Genomic DNA, 20,348 nt, shown 5'->3' with positions numbered 1-20,348 from the left:
ACAGAGTAAGAGTCAGCAGATTGAGCTCATACCATGGTGCGTTACATGGCCTACCTTTGAGATGGAGCATTGTTAGATGTAGCAGAAAAGAGAGGCCTCGCCTTGAAAACTGAACGTGTTGAAGGGCGCAGGCCTGTAGGAACTTCAAGAGTAGCTCATCACACAGAAGCTTAGTCTGAGGTCATACAGTATATGCATGTATTATGTCTTCTGCATTAATGTCAGTGATATTTCTATTTTCCAAACGCAGGCAGTATTAGCTCTGTGTTTTCCTGAATGTGGAAGGTAGACACGAAGGAGTAATACAGTTAATTATGAATAGCGGCCAATTGAATCTTCCTAAGTTATGAGCCTGACTTATGTAAAAAAAAAAAATCACTCTCTTTAGAATTTAGAAGTCTTGGACTATTTTTCCAGCGCGGTTGTTTGTGTTATTCAGACTGACGTTGAGAACTATCGCTGCCGTTCCATGTTGTTGTGGCTGTTTTCTCCTGGAGGGCCTGCACTTATTTTAAGGAGTTATTCCATTTATTCCATCTTATGTGTTATGTTTAATACACAAATATTTAGAATAGACCCCCGGCTTTAAACGGAGAGAATAAGAAGAGTTAAGAAAGCTGGCTGCCTTGGGAAAGCATTTGTTGCTCCTCTCTGCTTGCTTCACGGATAGGAAAATAAGACCGTTTCATCTTGGCCCGAATGCTCATATGCATATTCCGACAGCCTTATGTTCCAGTGCACTTAAAAGTCATTGTTCAATGGCGTTCAACCTATAGATGCTATGCATTTCTATGACGTTTGCCAGTATATCATATTATTCATGATTAAGTATAGAAAGTGGTGCTTTGATGGAAAGGAATCCCCCCCCCCTCCCTCCACCCAACCTCGTTATGAAAAGGTGTCAGAATAGATGAGTGCCGATGCAGGGTGATCCTCGTTCCATGTTCCTGGTTCATACAAATTCACATATACATGGTGCCTCTGATTGGGCTGTCTGTGCTGGTTGGGTGTTGGGAGGCCTCAAATAAAGCCTTGAGTAAGGGTTACCCCTTCTACTTCCTGCTAGTGACCTTTTGTTTTACTCCTTCCATATCATTTCCCACCATTCTTCTTACTGTACCATTCTTTTCATTACAGAGATGCACCACACACATCTCAGAGCCCCATAATGCACCACACACATCTCAGAGCCCCATTATGCACCACACACATCTCAGAGCCCCATTATGCACCATACACATCTCAGAGCCCCATAATGCACCACACATATCTCAGAGCCCCATTATGCACCACACACATCTCAGAGCCCCATTATGCACCACACACATCTCAGAGCCCCATAATGCACCACACACATCTCAGAGCCCCATAATGCACCACACACATCTCAGAGCCCCATAATGCACCACACACATCTCAGAGCCCCATTATGCACCACACACATCTCAGAGCCCCATAACAAGTCCTTTCTATTGATTCAGTTGCCTTCACCTTGACATGTATATTTGATCATCCTTTGCACATTTATCATGTTTGTGGTAACCGGTGTAAACGGTGTGCTTGTTAGTTTTAGGTGGGGGGATTGTTTGAATTGAATACAGGGTAAAGTGTTAATATATTGTGAATATTGCCCCGTTGGAGCTCAATCTGCAGTATTATCTGATTCATTCTTCCTGTTTTGGATTTTATAATCATGTTGGATTGACAAGATACTGTAGTTTGTAAACTATCCACACAAATCTGCGTTCACTTTTCGCCTTTCAAAGCAACAGAAGTTAGTCCACCTGAAAGGACCTATGAAAGCTTTTCTGTGTGCTTTCAGACTCTACACCCACACACACTATACTGAACAGCCCAGTACCTTTCAGACTCTACACCCACACACACTATACTGAACAGCCCAGTACACCTTTCAGACTCTACACCCACACACACTATACTGAACAGCCCAGTACCTTTCAGACTCTACACCCACACACACTATACTGAACAGCCCAGTACCTTTCAGACTCTACACCCACACACACTATACTGAACAGCCCAGTACCTTTCAGACTCTACACCCACACACACTATACTGAACAGCCCAGTACCTTTCAGACTCTACACCCACACACACTATACTGAACAGCCCAGTACCTTTCAGACTCTACACTCACACCCGCTATACTGAACAGCCCAGTACCTTTCAGACTCTACACCCACACACGCTGTACTGAACAGCCCAGTACCTTTCAGACTCTACACCCACACACGCTGTACTGAACAGCCCAGTACCTTTCAGACTCTACACCCACACACACTATACTGAACAGCCCAGTACCTTTCAGACTCTACACCCACACACACTATACTGAACAGCCCAGTACACCTTTCAGACTCTACACCCACACACACTATACTGAACAGCCCAGTACCTTTCAGACTCTACACCCACACACACTATACTGAACAGCCCAGTACCTTTCAGACTCTACACCCACACACACTATACTGAACAGCCCAGTACCTTTCAGACTCTACACCCACACACACTATACTGAACAGCCCAGTACCTTTCAGACTCTACACCCACACACACTATACTGAACAGCCCAGTACCTTTCAGACTCTACACTCACACCCGCTATACTGAACAGCCCAGTACCTTTCAGACTCTACACCCACACACGCTGTACTGAACAGCCCAGTACCTTTCAGACTCTACACCCACACACACTATACTGAACAGCCCAGTACCTTTCCGACTCTACACCCACACACACTATACTGAACAGCCCAGTACCTTTCAGACTCTACACCCACACACACTATACTGAACAGCCCAGTACCTTTCACACTCTACACCCACACACACTATACTGAACAGCCCAGTACCTTTCAGACTCTACACCCACACACACTATACTGAACAGCCCAGTACCTTTCAGACTCTACACCCACACACACTATACTGAACAGCCCAGTACCTTTCAGACTCTACACCCACACACACTGTACTGAACAGCCCAGTACCTTTCAGACTCTACACCCACACACCCTCCCTATATCTCCCTGTACTGAACAGCCCAGTACCTTTCCGACTCTACACCCACACACCCTCCCTATACCCTCCCTATATCTCCCTGTACTGAAAAGCCCAGTACCTTTCCGACTCTACACCCACACACGCTGTACTGAACAGCCCAGTACCTTTCAGACAGAGACTAGGTCTCCATAAAATAGGTCATTTCTTCATGTCTTTAAAACAGGAAGAAAGAACTGCCATGGTGAGATCCTGACTCTGAACCTCGGCAGTTGGGCAGCTCATCACTCCTCCTGAAATCTCTCTCTCTCTCTCTCTCTCTCTCTCTCTCTCTCTCTCTCTCTCTCTCTCTCTCTCTCTCTCTCTCTCTCTCTCTCTCTCTCTCTCTCTCTCTCTCTCTCTCTCTCCCTACTGTCGTCTGCCTGGGCCTGGACCATTATTAATGTGCACTGAATAATTTATCAGGGTAAAATTACCATGCTCTTCTGAAAAGATTTTTGCCGACACAATTAAATAGCATTATAGTGATTTTAGTCCAACTAGAAGAATTATGGCTGTTTCTTCTTCTTCTTGACGTGCTCTTTTTGGTTTTCCTTGTTCTGTAAGCTTTAGTCAAGCTGTGGGTGAGCTAGTGCTAGTTCCCTCTCTCTTTCTCTGTCTCTTTCTCTCTCTTTCTCTCTCTCTCTCTCTCTCTCTCTCTCTCTCTCTCTCTTCTTCTTCTTTCTTTCTTTCTCTCTCTCTCTCTCTCTCTCTCTCTCTCTCTCTCTCTCTCTCTCTCTCTTTCTTCCTTCTTTCTCTCTATTCCTTCTCTCTCTCTCTCTCTCTCTCTCTCTCTCTCTTCTCTCTCTCTCTCTCTCTCTCTCTCTCTCTCTATATATATATATATATATATATCTCCCTCCCCCTCTCTCCTAGACTGTGAGGAAAGGTTGTGGTCTAGCCCTGACCCTAACCGTGATGAACAGCTAATGGATAATGGATGAACTGGTATATGTTCAGTTTCCGCTGAGCAGTCCCATAATGGTCTGCTCCTCACTCTATACATAGGCTGATCTTGGAGCATCTGAAAGTACAGGTTTTCTCAGTTAGCATCACTTAGTGTTAGTCAGGCCCTAGCTTGAAATAACTGATCCAAAGCCTGGAAATTGTACAGAAAAAACATGACCTTTTCTCAGTCTTTCGATTCTATTGATAATTTAAGCAGTTTTGTCTTATAAAATGATGACCTCTCTTATATCTTCTAGAATATACTTCTAGAAGATTTGGTTGTTGATGTGACGTATTCAGAGAACACCGTTAGACATGTGGAATATTCTCTGACTGGCCAGGCCCCCACCTCCACTCATATCCCACGTGGACAACTGTCCACATCTCAACCACCGGGCCCGACAATTGGCAGTAATTGGCGTGTTGCCAGGTCCTGGGAGAGATCTGAGAGCGCACGGCGAACGGCACGCGGGCACGGACAGGTTGCCCTCTCCATCAATTAGAGAGTCTCTCCCGTGGGGGCGGGAGTTGTTGGGCTAGAGGGAGGTCTACCGCTACCTTGCTCTCCCCTTGATCAGGATGTTGTAGAGAATGGAGAAACCTCTCTCTCTCTCTCTCTCTCTCTCTCTCTCTCTCTCTCTCTCTCTCTGTCTGTCTCTGTCTCTCTCTCTCTCTCTCTCTCTCTCTGTCTGTCTGTCTGTCTGTCTGTCTGTCTCTCTCTGTCTGTCTCTCTCTCTCTCTTTCTCCCTATCAATTCAATTTAAGGGATTTATTGGGATGGGAAACGTATGTTAACTTTGCCAAAGCAAGAGAAATAGATAATAAACAAAAGTGAAATAAACAATAAAAGATCAACAATAAACATAACACTTACAAAAGTTCCAAAATAATAAAAACATTTCAAATGTCATATGATGTATATATACAGTGTTGTAATGATGTGCAAATAGTTAAAGTACAAAAGGGAAAATAATCTAAACATAAATATAGTTTGTATTTACAATGGTGTTTGTTCTTCACTGGTTGACCTTTTCTTTTGGCAACAGGTCACAAATCGTGTTGCTGTGATGTCACACTGTGGTATTTCATCCAATAGACATAGGAGTTTATCAAAATTGGATTTGTTTTCAAATTCTTTGTGGGTCTGTGTAATCTGAAGGAAATATGTGTCTCTAATATGGTTAGAGGTTAGGAAATGCATCTCAGTTTCCACCTCATTTTGTGGGCAGTGTGCACACAGCCTCTTGAGAGCCATGTCTGTCTACGGCGGCCTTTCTCAATAGCAAGGCTATGCTCACTGAGTCTGTACATAGTCAAAGATTCAGTCAGTCACAGTGGTCAGGTATTCTGCCACTGTATACTCTCTGTTTGGGCCAAATAGAATTCTAGTTTGCTCTGTTTTTTTGTTAATTCTTTCCAATGTGTCAAGTAATTTAATTGTTGTTTTCTCATGATTTGACAATCTAATTGTGTTGCTGTCCTGGGGCTCTGTGGGGTCTGTTTGTGTTTGTGAACAGAGCCCCAGGACAAGCTTGCTTAGGAGGCTCTTCTCCAGGTTTATTTCTCTGTAGGTGATGGCTTTGTTATGGAAGGTTTGGGAATTGCTTCCTTTTAGGAGGTTGTAGAATTTAACGTCTCTTTTCTGGATTTTGATCATTAGCGGGTATCGGAAGAGTTCTGCTCTGCATGCATTATTTGGTGTTTTACGTTGTACAAAGTGGATATTTTTGCAGAATTATGCATGCAGAGTCTCAATTTTGTGTTTGTCCAATTTTGTGAATTCTTGGTTGGTGAGCGGACCCCAGACCTCACAACCATAAAGGGCAATGAGTTCTATGACTGATTCAAGTATTTTTAGCCAGATCCTAATTGGTATGTCAAATTGTATGTTCCTTTTGATAGCATAGAATGCCCTTCTTACCTTGTCTCTCAGATCCCTTCACAGCTTTGTGGAAGTTACCTGTGGCGCTGATGTTTAGGCCAAGGTATGTATGGTTTTTTTGTGTGCTCTAGGGCAACAGTGTCTAGATTGAATTTGTATTTGTGGTCCTGGGAACAGGACCTTTTTTGGAACACCATTATTTTTGTCTTACTGAGATTTACTGTCAAGGCCCAGGTCTGGCAGAATCTGTGCAGAAGATCTAGGTGCTGCTGTAGGCCCTCCTCTCTCTCTCTCTCTCTCTCTCTCTCTCTCTCTCTCTCTCTCTCTCTCTCTCTCTCTCTCGCTCTCTCTCGCTCTCTCTCTCTCACTCTCTCTCTTCACCTCCTACCCTCCTTCCGATAGTGAATTCAATAGTCTCAACCTGCTACTGACAGCCTTCTGTTCTATACTGTCTGACAGTCTGGGCCACAGTTTGAGGTGTTCTCAACTAACTGACTGTTAGGACATACTGTACCTCCTACGGAAAACCCTACTACATTTAGTTCTCTGCTGCTATTTCCCAGACCTAGTAATAGCTGTCTCTTTCCCATCTGAGCCCGTGGACCCACATACAACACAATCAGGATTTACAGACACAACAAAGTCCCTATTACTGTGATTGGTTGATGCTAGGTTGATGCTAGGTTGATGCTAGGTTGATGCTGGGTTGATATCCTTTTCTCTCTCTGAGTTTCTAGTTGTTTGTGTCTCCAGGCATTGTGCTCCTTCTTTATTTGGGGAATAGAAGGCTTTGACACGAGGATCGCTAGCTAGCGAGTCTCGGGTGTGAATAAAGACGTGGTGCGGCGTGCGGCCATACAAGGTGCCAGGGGACCAACCAGAGCAAAGGATCATAGGCCCAGTGCTGGCTGGGTAATGCGGGGGGAGCACCAATGCCACTGGGAGGCCTGGGGAAACCCTCCTTGTGATCCCCCTTCTCTCTGTCCTCCTAGAAGGCCTCTGTTTCTCTGCATTTCACTTCAGAAGTCATGAGGAGGTTAGGAGATTATTCCTATGCTCAGAAATACAGTATGTGTCAGGCTTCTACTGTGTTGTATTGTGTGTCAAGCTACAGGTAACTGGCAAAATAAAGGAAACGCCAACAAGTGTCTAGAACTCTATTGGAGGGATGCGACACCATTCTGCCACGAGAAATTCCAAAACTTGGTGTTTTGTTGATGTTGGTGGAAAACGCTGTCTCGGGCGCTGCCCCAGAATCTCCCATAAGTGTTCAGTTGGGTTGAGGTCTGGTGACTGACACACACACACACACACACACACACACACACACACACACACACACACACACACACACACACACACACACACACACACACACACACACACACACACACACACACACACACACACACACACACACACACTTTAAATCCTCTATGCTCCTTTGAGGCCCCTCTTTCAAAGTCACTGAGATCTCTTCTTCTAGCCATGGTAGCCAAGATAACAGGCGACTGGGCATTTTTACCCAAAGCCTGATGGGATGTCAATTGCTTAATTAACTCTGGAACCACACCTGTTGCTTTCAATGTACTTTGCATCCCTCTTTCTCTCAAGTGTTTCCTTTATTTTGCCAGTTACCTGTATATGTGTTGAGTTTGGATGCACAATGCTAGTAGATATTGTATAGTGCAGGGAGCAATCTGGCCAACTGATACCTGATAATAGGCCATATGACACATTTCATAATGTACAGAAGTTAGGAACATGAAGCCGAGAAATGTATTTAGTTGCGTTTAGATAAGCAACAGCCCTCCCTTCAATAAGAACACCTCAGACATCATTGCTCCACTGTACCATCTCTGTTTTCTGAGACGACAACACCACTACCTAGTATCACAGAGTGACATAGTCGCCACAGGTTGACAAGCACGCCGTCCACCAAAGCTGCCTCTTCGTCTTCTTCTTCTTCCACGACGACCACCTTCACAAGGGGGAGGGGGCCCTCCTACCTACTACATAATGTGCTATCTGGCCCCGGGGCCTGTGGGGAGTGCGGTTGGATTATTATGTTAATGCGTGTGCCTCCTGCCCTCTCTCAGTCCCAGCTGGCCCCGGCTGGCCCCGGCTGTCGTTAGGAAGTGCTTTGCCCTGACAGAGGAGTAATATGCTTTGTGATTGAGGGGCCAAAAGATTGCGGCTCGAAAAAGAGGAGAAAGACGAGAGGGAGAGAGAGAGGGGCCTCGTCTGATAAGCATATGATCCCCCCAAAAATGGTCCCATTGTACATGAATGCCTCAGGGACTAAGGGAGAAAAGACTAGGCAATTCCTATGGATTTTGAGGGTGGAGGGAGTGAATATGTATTAGGGGTTGGGTGGTCTCTTTTGTGCGGGTTGATTTTAATTGCCCATAGCATTATTGCACTGTGTTTCATTACAGTCGTATTATTGCATAGACTCTTTTATTATGTGCTTGTGACGCAAACATGTACCTTGTCAGTTAGATGGCTGAAGGGACAGCAGAGGTGTGACAGTTTTAATCATACTGTAAGAACCAATATAGGATTGAGAAGGGATTTGATTTAGTTAATTTGGTTAATTTCATACCATGTGTAACATATTCAATTGATTGTCTCTTACTTAAAATCATATCAGTGAAACTATCAGTACTGCAATCTCAAGGTTCAGGATTCAATATTATAGATAGTAAAATAACTTCCAGTCGCTGTATGTGTCATTTAGCTACAGCTCAGTCCTAATATGAGTTGACCAAGATTAGTTGGTTAACTCAGCGTAGTGCTCTGTTAGAAGAACGATGACAATGTTCTGCCACGTGGCATTATCCAGCAAATCTATAACCGTGTACTCTCGTTTAATCAACGTGACACTCAAAATAAATAAAAATAAATAAAAGCTAAACTTCTTTTTGACTGTCGAGAAGGAGAAAATCCAGGATGCTCGCGTTTCAGAACCCCACATAATTGTGTAAATATGTCAGCTAAGCAAACTGAGGAGCATCCGTCTCATCACTCTCTCCCCTTTAAAATGCTCTTCGTCTTCTCGTCTCCTCCGTCTCGCCTGGCTCATAACGCATACCCACACATTAGCTGTTTTTACACATTAGCTGTTTTTACACCATCTGCAAACGGCACCCTATTCCTTGTATGGTGCCCTACTTTTGACCAGAGCCTATAGATTTTGGGTCAAAAGTAGTGCACTATGGAGGGAATAGGGTGCCATTCGGGACGCAGTAAAGGTGTGCTGAGTGTTTGTTTTGTTGGGGCTTGGTTTGTTTTCCTTTTTAATCAAGCTCGATTTCTCTCTCTTTTCCCATCTGAGGTGTGTCGACGCCCCCCTCCTTGCCCTCTTTTCATGTCTTCTTGGATCAAAATGAGACTCTTTGGTGAGGGAGAACCTGCGCCTTGTTTTTGTTTTTAACAGGGGCCCCGGCTTTATCACAAGATGAAGAGCATCGGCTGGTAATTGCTGGGTAAATACGGTTTGTTCTGACTAAAAACGTCTGTGAGGAAGAGGTTGCAACTCAAGCAGGTTGTTGTGCTCCCGAACAATAGATCTGAGGAGAGAGAGAGAAGAGAGAAAGCAGAGAGACAGGGAGTAGAGACTGAGAGAGAAACAGAGAGAGAGAGAGATACAGAGAGAGAGAAATAGAGAGAGACAGACAGAGACAGTCAGACAGAGACAGAGAGAGCAGAAACAGGCCTTTTGCTATACTTGTAAATGCTTTCCTTCCAGATCACTCGAGTGAATCCCCTTGTATTGCTATTCCAACCTGTATGGCTTTAGTCAGTGTTCCGTTTGAGCAACTAATAAAAGAGGAATATATTGGAGATTGAGTTTCATGTCTTAGGGAATGTAGGCCTACAGTATCTACTTACTGTATCAGTCGTACTAACAATAGCAGCACATCTGAGAATGGAGTGTCCAATGTAACACTCTCCTGTTGGAGTTGCAATGACACATTCAGACTCAGCGTTTATACAAGCAGCCCATTTCTGATCTTTTTTCCCACTACCTGGCCTTTTGACCAATCACATCAGATCTTTTCACATCAGATCTTTTTCAGAGCTGATCTGATTGGTCAAAAGACCAATTAGTGATGAGAAGTGGGCTGTCTGTCTAAACACAGCCTCCGAGTACAGGCCCAGTTATGAGCTCAAGTCAATTTACATTCTACCGACCACACTCAACTAATTCTTGTCATTATCCTCTTAGCATTTTACCTCATTAATACATGCTTCAGTTAGCTGTCCATTTAGGTCCATTTGGGGATTTGGGGTTGTCATGTGAATATCATTGTTATGAGACTTCTCCCTCACTCAGGTTTGGCAGAATGGGACAGAGTGACACACTTTAAATATTCCCTCCCTTTCGTTGTCTGTTTGGGGCCTTGAGGTTTAGCTAGGCAGCCCATTGTCTTCATCAACGCAAAGCTGGTGTTAAACACAGTCCCCTAATGAGGCTGGAGCCTTCAATACCTCCAACGAGAGATGATGCTGTCAAACGGTGTGACAGAAAAACGTCAAGGGCCGTCCCCGACTCGTGCAGACCCGCAGTGTGATGTAAATATGCCAGCTCCACCCTTTCACTGCGTTTACTCCCCAGTTCAAACAACAACTATTGTGTCTCTTCTCCTCTCTTGTTTGTGTGTGTGTGTGTGTGTGTGTGTGTGTGTGTGTGTGTGTGTGTGTGTGTGTGTGTGTGTGTCAAAGCCGCCTGCCGTCGTGGTGACAGCTCTACGTTTTCTCTCGCAGGATCCTTGGCGGGTTGGGGCCTGATGGATGAAACGGCTGGGAATAGACTCTGATGATTCCTCACCAACATCCATCCACAATAGGGATGCGCACGTGCGCACGCACACATGTATGAATGCATGCAGTTACACACACACATCTACCCTACTACACACCTCTCATACTTCCCCTACTTCCCCTTTATATCCCTCTCTCTCCCTCCTTCCCCACCTTTCCCCTTCTCTCTCCCTCCTTCCCCACCTTAACACGTACCATCCATCCCCTTCTCTCTCCCTCCTTCCCCACCTTAACACGTACCATCCATCCCCTTCTCTCCCTCCTTCCTCACCTTAACACGTACCATCCATCCCATCCATCCCCCTCTCTCTCCCTCCTTCCCCACCTTAACACGTACCATCCATCCCCTTCTCTCTCCCTCCTTCCTCACCTTAACACATACCATCCATCCCATCCATCCCCCTCTCTCTCCTCCTTCCCCACCTTAACACGTACCATCCATCCCTTCTCTCCCCTCCTTCCCCACCTTAACACATACCATCCATCCCCCTCTCTCTCTCCCTCCTTCCCCACCTTAACACATACCATCCATCCCCTTCTCTCTCCCTCCTTCCCCACCTTAACACGTACCATCCATCCCCCTCTCTCCCTCCTTCCCCACCTTAACATGTACCATCCATCCCATCCATCCCCCTCTCTCTCCCTCCTTCCCCACCTTAAGACGTACCATCCATCCCCCTTTCTTTCTTTCTTTCTTTTTCTTTCTTTCTTTCTTTCTTTCTTTCTTTCTTTCTTTCTTTCTTTCTTTCTTTCTTTCTTTCCCTCCCTCCCACCCTCCCTCCCTCCCTCCCTCCCTCCCCACCTCTGTCCTGGTTAGGCCGTTTAACATGCAGTAATCTATAGTGTCGTCACGTCTCATTTGCAGCCGCTGCGTTTTGTGTGGTCCCTCTCCCGTGTCCCGTGGATCTCTGCAGGGAGCGGCCTGACACGTACTCGGATTGATGTATTGGCGTTTCAGTCAGCCATTGTTTTTCACTGTTCGTCTGGTGTCGGTGTTTTACGTACTAGCCCTCTTCTCTTCCCTGGATACAAACATACAGGATGTAGGCTACTGTAGGCAGCTAGGCCTCGTAGGTCATTTTGTAAGATAGGAGTGATTGTGTTAACTTTTCATTGAACCAGAATATATTTGTCTACCAGAAAGATCATCTGAGTTGGTTGGGCTGTGGTTTAGTAAGCAACAAAATATTTTGGGGTAAAACTTTGGTATTTTGAGTTTTAATGATTCTCTGTTCTTCCAAACACAGTACGGCTCCACATTGATTTTCTCATTTGTGAGATCAAGGCATTCTTGACGTGCCGTCTGTGCTAAATTCAACCTCTAGAAAGTTTGTTAGAGACAGAGTTTAAGACAAGAACTTTCCTCCTCAGCCTGTCAATGTATATTCCTACTCATATACTGTATGCCTATAACTTCAGGAAGTAATCCTGACCAAACTCCCGGTAGTGTCCCTTGGAGATATCCTAAGATTTCCAGCGCTGGTTCTCAACCAACCAACCAACCAACCGTTCCAACCATGGGTGGATGTGCTGCCTGGCCCACTCTCCTACCTGATGAGAAGCACTGGGGCAGATAGACAGGCTCCAACTCAGTGTCCATCCATGGGTGGACGTGCTGCCTGGCCCACTCTCCTACCTGATGAGAAGCACTGGGGCAGATAGACAGGCTCCAACTCAGGGTCCATCCATGTCCGATCCCTTTCTCTCTCAGGCCATTAAAGAGTAAGTATGACCGCATGGTCAGAGGGAGAGCCGGGGCCAAGAGTGGGGCGGCCCATACTGCTCCTCTCGCTCCCAGCATCACAAACCAGGAACTATGGCCGACACTTCCCTTCCCAGTAATGAGCCTGGGTCCAGACTACGAGGTCAATAATTCATAACTCAACTCAACTGGGAGGGAGGGAGAGAGAGAGAGAGAGGAGAGAAGTTAGAGTTGAAGCCCTCCATCCATCCATCCATCCACCACTCTCTCTCATATCAGTGATCTATGCAGCAACAGCCTCTACTATCTACTTCACACAATTCAATGTAAGCCCATGTCTGGTCCGGTGTAATATGGCTTTAAAGGGCATACATCAACGGACAGGGATGGACACTCCAGCCCTCTCTCTTCCTCTCGGCTACTTCTCCATTCTGTCCTCACAATTACCGTGTTCTCTAAAGGAATGTGCTCAATTGATCGTGATCATCACTATTGATAACATTGTGATTCAGGCCGAGGCTGATTGTCAGCTGTGCTCGTCCAGTTACAATGTCTACATCGCTAAAGCTGTGTTTACACAGGCAGCCCAGTGTCAATCTTGTTTTCACTAATTGCTCTAATTTGACCAATCAGATCAGCTCTGAAAAGGATCTGACGTGATTGGTCAAAAGACCAATTAGTGGGGGAAAAAAGGTCAGAATCGGGCTCCCAAAGTGGTGGAGCTGCTGAATGCCAACTCACCATTCCTTGATGTAGACGGAATGTATGGAATATGGCATATGTTGATGCTAAATTAGCCTCACAGCTCCTTCTGTGGCTTAGAGTGGTGTACTACAGCGATGGAGGTCAACCCTACAGGGAAACGGATACCAATAACACCCAGGATCCTTTTCAAACACAGAGCCATCAGCGATAACTAAGATGGCAGATGAATGGTGGTGCCTGTCAGAACCCAAATTAGAAGCCTGATCACTGTTAATGTTCAGTCAATATGCATCAAACCCGTAGAGATTTTTCCCTTCACTTCCATTTTCAGACTGGATTGAAGACATTGAAGACAGTGATGGAACAACTCTTGGGAATAGGCTATGGGCTGGCTACTCCGTCTCGGTCCTAGACGAGTATGGGATGCTTTTGCCAATGGACATTTACATATTGTTCCCCTTTTGTGGGGCTCGGTTTTTTGACTTTCCGATAATCCGTTTAGGTGACAGATTGCTGAGCTTTTCACTCATAGGTTTGACGTTTATTTGCATATTGCTAACATAGTGTGCATCCACAAGGTGAAGAGTGAGCATGGTTTGTATATTAACCCATGTTATCTTCTATGTTTTTGATTTGATTTGTTAAACAATTTATTTATTGCAATTTGTCAATGTTAACAAGCAATCAGAAGACATGGCAACAAAACCATGACCCATGTCACTTCCATGTTTGACTGAAACCAGTACTTCTTCCCTCGCAAAATAGGTTTCTAACTCAAGGGTATTTCATGGTTAAATAAATATTTAAGCTTAATACCAGGATAGTTCCCCATTGTCACGCCCTGACCTTAGAGAGCCTCTCTATTTGGGTTGGTCAGGGTGTGATTTGGGTGGGCATTCTATGTTCTTTATTTCTATGTTTTGGGTTTCTATGTTTTGGCCAGGTATGGTTCTCAATCAGGGACAGCTGTCTATCGTTGTCTCTGATTGGGAATCATATTTAGGCAGCCTGTTTTGCCACCTTAGGTTGTGGGATGTTGTTTTTTGTTAGCTCTGCGTAGCTGACGGAACGTGACGTTCTGTTTGTTGTTCTGTTTGGTGTTCGGATTTAATAAAGAATCACGCTGCACCTTGGTCCACTTCTCCCGATAAACGTTACACCCATATGAAAAACGGTAGCATTGAATGTTCACATTGATAAAGAAAAGGTCATGAACATTTAGCAAATGAAGTGTGAAGACTTAAATAATCATATAACAATGGAACTGCTAAATGGAGTCCCACAGATTGAACCCAGGTATTATGCATGTCAGTCTTTGCACCACCGTGATTACTATTGATGATTGAACGTTGTACAATAATGAAGGGGATCTGTCAGATCACCTCTAAAATACGTCCCATCAAGTTCAGATTTTTCCGCTACACTCCATTATTATTAAATGAAACCGATTCCTTCGAAAAATGGGACGGTAATAACTATCCCTGGTCCTGCACTGCATAGCATGCTGGGTAGTAGCCACCACACTTGCCATGACAAGCCGCCATGACATGGGGGAGACATCTGTCAACACGGAATAATGACCATCATCAAGATGTGTCCTCTATGTAGGAACCCATGGAGGAGGACGTTCACCTCTCTATTAGCTGTCATCATTCCCCAGAATATATGTCCAAATAAACGGCTAGTAATACCCGCGTATGGAGCCAATGTGTCCCCGGTGAAGACTTGGGAGTGGGGGAGGAGAGAGAGAGAGAGACGGGGGGTGGAAGTGTTCCTGAATGACAAATCGTCACTGGGCCTAGATGCAGATAGATATTGTGGTGGCGTCCCTCTTTATCTCTCTCTCCCCTCTCCTTCTCTCTCTCTCTCTCTCTCTCACCTCTCTCCCTCTTTCTCTCTCCCCTCTCCTTCTCTCTCTCTCTCTCACCTCTCTCTCTCTCCCTCTTTCTCTCTCCCCTCTCCTTCTCTCTCTCTCACCTCTCTCTCTCTTTCTCTCTCCCTTCTCTCTCTCTCTCTCTCTCTCCCCTCTCCTTCTCTCTCTCTCCCCTCTCCTTCTCTCTCTCCCTCTTTCTCTCTCCCTCTCCTTCTCTCTTTCTCTCACCTCTCTCTCTCTCTTTCTCTCTCCCTTCTCTCTCTCTCTCACCTCTCTCTCTCTCTCTCTCTCTCTCTTTCTCTCTCCCCTCTCCTTCTCTCTCTCTCACCTCTCTCTCTCTTTCTCTCCCCTCTCCTCTCTCTCTCTCACCTCTCTCTCTTTCTCTCTCCCCTCTCCTCTCTCTCTTTCTCTCTCACCTCTCTCTCTCTTTCTCTCCCCCTCCTTCTCTCTCTCTCACCTCTCTCTCTTTCTCTCTCCCCTCTCTCTCACCTCTCTCTCTTTCTCTCTCCCCTCTCCTTCTCTCTCTCTCACCTCTCTCTCTCTCTCTCTCTTTCTCTCTCCCCTCTCCTTCTCTCTCTCTCTCACCTCTCTCTCTCACCTCTCTCTCTCTCTCTCACCTCTCTCTCGCCCACCCAGCGTCGCCCTCCATTCGTCACTGTCGATGGTCCTGCTTCTCATTAAGTGGGCCGGCGCTGGCGACAACTTAATTTCCTTACGAGGAGCAGACACCTGATTCAATTGTGTCCCTCCATTACAAGGGGGGGCCCCAGAATCTGTTTTCCCCATCCGGGGCCGTGCTCCGTGCTGAGATGAGTGATGAACACGTGGCGACCACTGTAACATAAATACGTTGAGCCGTGCTAAGCCAGCTCTATATTATTAAATGCTGTGGACATAATTCCATGACATATGATTCATGGCTGCCTCGCGGTGTCTATCCCTCACTCCACCTCTTCACTCCACCTCTTCACTCCACCTCTTCAGACGGTGGACTGGTAAAAAGGGGGACCCAGGCTCTCTTTCTTCTTTCTCTTTTGCTCTCTCTCTGTCTGTGTATCTCTTTTTCATCTGTTTCTCCACCACTTTCTCTCCCTCTCTTTCTCTTCTTTCTCCCATAACCACTGACTAGACACAGTATCTAGTCTTTTTCATCTGTTTCTCCACCACTTTCTCTCCCTCTCTTTCTCTTCTTTCTCCCATAACCACTGACTAGACACAGTATCTAGTCTTTTTCATCTGTTTCTCCACCACTTTCTCTCCCTCTTTCTCTTCTTTCTCTTCTTTCTCCCATAACCACTGACTAGACACAGTATCTAGTCTTTTTCATCCGTTTCCCCACCACTTTCTCTCCCTCTCTTTCTCTTCTTTCTCCCATAACCACTGACTAGACACAGTATCTAGTCTTTTTCATCTGTTTCTCCACCACTTTCTCTCCCTCTCTTTCTCTTCTTTCTCCCATAACCACTGACTAGACACAGTATCTAGTCTTTTTCATCTGTTTCTCCACCACTTTCTCTCCCTCTCTTTCTCTTCTTTCTCCCATAACCACTGACTAGACACAGTATCTAGTCTTTTTCATCTGTTTCCCCACCACTTTCTCTCCCTCTTTCTCTTCTTTCTCCCATAACCACTGACTAGACACAGTATCTAGTCTTTTCATCTGTTTCTCCACCACTTTCTCTCCCTCTTTCTCTTCTTTCTCCCATAACCACTGACTAGACACAGTATCTAGTCTTTTTCATCTGTTTCCCCACCACTTTCTCTCCCTCTTTCTCTTCTTTCTCCCATAACCACTGACTAGACACAGTATCTAGTCTTTTTCATCTGTTTCTCCACCACTTTCTCTCCCTCTTTCTCTTCTTTCTCCCATAACCACTGACTAGACACAGTATCTAGTCTTTTTCATCTGTTTCTCCACCACTTTCTCTCCCTCTTTCTCTTCTTTCTCCCATAACCACTGACTAGACACAGTATCTAGTCTTTTTTCGTGTCAGTGAACGAGGTGTGTCTACAGAAAGCTCTAGTCAACAATCCTCTTTGTCTGGTGTTCACAGAAGTGTCTTACATTTCCGCTGTGGAAATCACACCTTTTACGAGCTCCTCGTTGACATCATAATAATGACTTCATTATGGTCAATATTTCATCACTTTTATACATTTGGAGTGACTAAATGCAATTTGTAAAAATAATGCAACTAAATGCTGCTGGATATATTCAGTGGATAGATGTATAACAGCCATGTCGAATACATTTTCCATTACATGATGTTAGTGATGAAGATAATGATAGTGAGGAAGATGATAGTGAGGAGTCTTTGTCCTAGAATAATATTGCTAAGATTTTGTGTCAGGTCACAGCCCTCAACCTTCCTACACCTGAGGACTACAGGAAAAAGAGGACTGAGCACGCCCGTATTCTCATCGACAGGGCTGCAATGGAGCAGGTTGAGAGCTTCAAGTTCCTTGGTGTCCACATCACCAACAAACTCTAACATGGTCCAAGCACACCAAGACAGCCGTGAAGAGGGCACAACAAAACCTATTCCCCCTCAGGTGACTGAAAAGATTTGGCATGGGTCCTCAGATTCTCAAAAGGTTCTACAGCTGCACCATCGAGGTTGCATCATTGCCTGTTATGGCTACTGCTCGGCATCCGACCGCAAGGCACTACAGAGAGTAGTGCGTACGGCCCAGTACATCACTGGGGCCAAGCTTCCTTCCATCCAGGACCTCTATACCAGGCGGTGTCAGAAGAAGGCCCAAAAAATTGTCAAAGACTCCAGCCACCCAAGTAATAGACTGTTCTCTCTGCTACCGCACAGCAAGCGGTACCGGAGCACCAAGTCTAGGTCCAAGTGGCTTCTAAACAGCTTCTACCCCCAAGCCATAAGACTCCTAAACACCTAATCAAATGGCTACCCTGACTATTTGCACCCCCCCTCTTTTACACCGCTGCTACTCTCTGTTGTTATCATCTATGCATAGTCACATTAATAACTCTACCTACATGTACATATTACCTCAACTAACCGGTGCCCCTGCACATTGACTCTGTACCGGTACCCCCCTGTATAAATCAAATCAAATTCACACTATTGTTATTTTACTGCTACTCTTTAATTACTTGTTACTTTTATTTCTTATCCATATTTTTTAAAAACTGCATTGTTGGTTAGGGGCTTGTAAGTAAGCATTTCACTGTAAGTTCTACCTGTTGTATTCGGGGCATGTGACTAATACAATTTGATTTGATTAGATTTTTCTTGACATGTCAGTCAAACGGTCACCGTTGGAGACCAGAGCACCTATGCCATTTCCAACCCAGACAGAGTTGTTCCGCTGTTCTCCACCTGCAACAGTTTGACTAGTGCACTACATAGTGAATAGGGGACCATTTCAGACTCAGTCCTGTTGTTTTCCACAGGATTTAAATGGATTGTGAATGTAATTGTTCTGTCAGGCTTTTATCTGCAAGGTGTGAGTGTGTTTGATACCAACTGTTCACACCAAACCAACACAAAAGGCCCTGCTCTTCATTTATTTATCTCAGTTTCTCTTTTTTTACAAGCCTCCTGTCAATTACCCAATATGCCTTTGTGGCGTTGTTTTTTGGTCTTCCTATAGGCTAGTCCATTCTGAATCAACATCAAGCCTGTGTCTAGTTGTGTGTGGTTGAATGTGGTGTGAATGTGTGTGTGTGCTTGAATGTGGTGTGAATGTGTGTGTGTGGTTGAATGTGGTCTAAACCACTGTAAACCTAATGAGCAGATCATTCATTTTCTCAACATAGCAACATTACTTTCTCTCTCTCTCTCACTTTCTCTCCTCGTTTGTTTATCTCAGTGATCGCTCTTACTCCCTCCCTCCCTCCTTTATTTCTCTCTCTCTCCCTTCGCCTAATGTCTATTTGTCTGTCTATTTTTCTCTCTGTCTGTATCCAGCCATATCCCTGGGCTTCCTAGACTCCAGTCAGTCAGTGTGTGGAGAGGGAGGAGTGTCTCCCCGGCACTCCCCTCTCCCTACTCCCCTCCCCCCTCTCCCTCCCCTCCTCCTCTCCTCCTCTCCCTCTTCAGGAGGATCAAACAGAAGAGGACACAGGCAGGCTGTTTGAAGAGCCCACGGTAGCTCCCCTATGGGTGGGGAACTGGCAGATGCTCAAACCACCCAACTCTATCAAGGGGGAGGAGCTCTCCTCTACTCTCCTTTTGTACCCTACTGTCAGTTAGCCGGCAGCCACAAACAGACCAGTCGTTACTGTTGGCTTTGCGTGTGTTGTCTCTTGGAAATAGCTACATGTGTAAATATGTGTGTACATATCTGTCTGGAGTGCATGCAGTGTCTCAGTCAGGATGTCTCCCAAATTATACATTTTCTCCAAGTTGCCAACTTGTTTCATTCTATTTTGTTGATGTATTGTGGGCTATTTAAACAATTGAATTCTTACCCATGAGATTAACTTCTTCCCCCAAGCAAAGGATAATTATCTAGGGAACACAGGTCCCCTGATATAAACACACTCTCTCACACAGTGAGGACAGTACAGTACTACAGTACATTAGCATTATAGCTAGACAGGTATGTAGCATAACTACAATACGAGGAATTCTCCCTGGTCTGTAACTATACCTGTCGTCATAACAACAGCAGTTCCTCAAAGTATATAGTCCAACTATAACAGACATATTCTATCATAGACAGGCCTGTTCTGTGTCTCAGTGATATGTGCCTCTTGGCATGCTGATTGGCTAACCCTTTGGCTTCCTGGGATCTCTGGAGCTCTGACCTGGTGCTGTCACACTGTGCTGTGCAGTCCTCTGTCTCTCTCTGATCCACCGTCAGCACTCACATATCAGACAGTCCTCCCTGTGCTGTGGACTCGCTCTGAAAGACAAATGATCTCTCTCTCTCTCTCTCTCTCTCTCTCTCTCTCTCTCTCTCTCTCTCTCTCTCTCCCCCTCTTGCTCTGCCTATCTCTGCCAGTCTGTTTGTCACGGTGAACACCTATCCACTCCTCCTCTTCTTCCTCCTTGTCAGACACAGGTGAATGGTCTGTATCCATACCGGGAGGATAAAACTCAGAGTCTAGTTTTATTGCGGTTGTAGCTGTCGCTGGCTATCAGCATCCAGCTCTACCTCCCAGTAACCTGTCAGGAGCAGGGGATGCTTCTCTCCAAGCTGGTCAACACAGAGAGAAGTTAGGAAGAGTTTGTTTTGCAACCTGGGTTGTGTTGAGACACGAGACCTGTGTAGTTTGATGTGCTTCCCCACTAATGTGGTGTTGCACTATGAAGGCATGTCTGAACGGCAGTGGTTGATATTGTTGGAGTCATATCTTACATACACAGAC

Source organism: Oncorhynchus nerka, linkage group LG11 (assembly GCF_034236695.1).
Source record: "Oncorhynchus nerka isolate Pitt River linkage group LG11, Oner_Uvic_2.0, whole genome shotgun sequence".
Classification (NCBI taxonomy): Eukaryota; Metazoa; Chordata; class Actinopteri; order Salmoniformes; family Salmonidae; genus Oncorhynchus; species Oncorhynchus nerka.
Note: the sequence above shows the minus strand (reverse complement) of the source record.